The sequence below is a fragment of the Rhipicephalus microplus genome, chromosome X, assembly GCF_043290135.1.
Source record: "Rhipicephalus microplus isolate Deutch F79 chromosome X, USDA_Rmic, whole genome shotgun sequence".
NCBI lineage: Eukaryota > Metazoa > Arthropoda > Arachnida > Ixodida > Ixodidae > Rhipicephalus > Rhipicephalus microplus.
The window spans coordinates 478353013-478354389 of NC_134710.1; the positions used below are offsets into that span (position 1 = coordinate 478353013).

A 1377-nucleotide genomic window follows, 5' to 3' on the forward strand; every position below is an offset into this window, starting at 1 on the left:
TCTTTTATGCGCATATTTGGCGTCCCGTAGCACGTGAACTTATTATGAGCGGGCAGCTGATTGATTGTCCTTCATATACAGCCTAATGACACCAAGTCTGCCAGTCCGAGACCCTCGTTTAATGAAATAAGGGAAAGAAGTGTATACCTAGGGCTCGTTTTTCCGTGTTTTAACACAGTATTATTGAGATCTAACAGACAGTAATGCCAAATAATGTAGAGGGGAAGTTATTAAAACTAATGGAATGTAAAAAGAAGAATGAAAGTGGATGAAAGAATAACCAGCCGTAAGCTGGTTATTTTCCGTGTTAAAACATGGAATTAATGAGATCTAACAGACAGTAATGCCAAGTAATGTACAAGGGAAGTTATTAGAACCAATGGAATGTAAATAAGAAGAACGAAAAGTGGATGAAAAAATAACCAGCGGTGAGCAGGAATCGAACCTACGACCTTCGAATAACGCGGTGTTAAAACACGGAAAAACGAGCCCTTAGGTGTACACTTCTTTCCCTTATTTCTTTAAACGATGTCTCGTACTGGCAGACTTGGTGTCATTAGGTTGTATACGAAGGACTATCAATCAGCTGCCCGCTCATAATAAGTTCACGTGCTACGTGACGCCAAACATGCGCATAAAAGTGTGTTTGACACTCGTCGCTTGGCTTATAGATGGCGCTGACTGTCACTCCTACTTCTAAATTCACATATAAACCCAAAAAAGTGGATGGAGGGAAGGCCGCTGTGGTAGCTCAGTGGTTAGAGCATCGAACTCGTCATTCGAAGGTCGTAGGTTCGATTCCTGCTCACGGCTGGTTATTTTTTCATCCACTATTCTTTCTTTTTATTTACATTCCATTGCTTCTAATAACTTCCCCTGTATACTACTTGGTATTACTGTCTGTTAGATCTCATTAATATTGTCTTAAAACACGGAAAATGAGCCCTTAGGTATACACTTCTTTCCCCTATTTCATTAAACGAGGGTCTCGTACTGGCTGACTTGGTGCCATTCGGTTGTATACGAAGGACTATCAATCAGCTGCCCACTCATAATCAGTTCACGTGCTACGTGACGCCAAACATGCGCATAAAAGAGTGTTTTCACACTCGTCGCTAGGCTTATAGATGGCACTGACTGTCACTCCTACTTCTAAATTCACATATAAACCCTAAACTTGGATGGAGGGAAGGCTGCTGTGGTAGCTCAGTGGTTATAGTAGCGAACGCGTCATTCGAAGATCGTAGGTTCGATTCCTGCTCACGGCTGGTTATTTTTTCATCCACTTTTCTTTCTTCCTAGTTACATTCCATTGGTTCTAATAACTTCCCCTGTACATTACTTGGCATTACTGTCTGTTAAATCTCATTATTATTG

General features: G+C 41.2%; 1 non-coding gene across 1 annotated transcript; it reads left to right on the top strand.

The window, feature by feature from the left end:
* The first annotated feature begins 740 nt into the window (after positions 1 to 740).
* TRNAT-CGU (transfer RNA threonine (anticodon CGU)) lies at positions 741 to 813 on the top strand. Its single transcript has one exon. It is a non-coding gene; the product is annotated as a tRNA-Thr (tRNA).
* The last annotated feature ends 564 nt before the right edge of the window (positions 814 to 1377 follow it).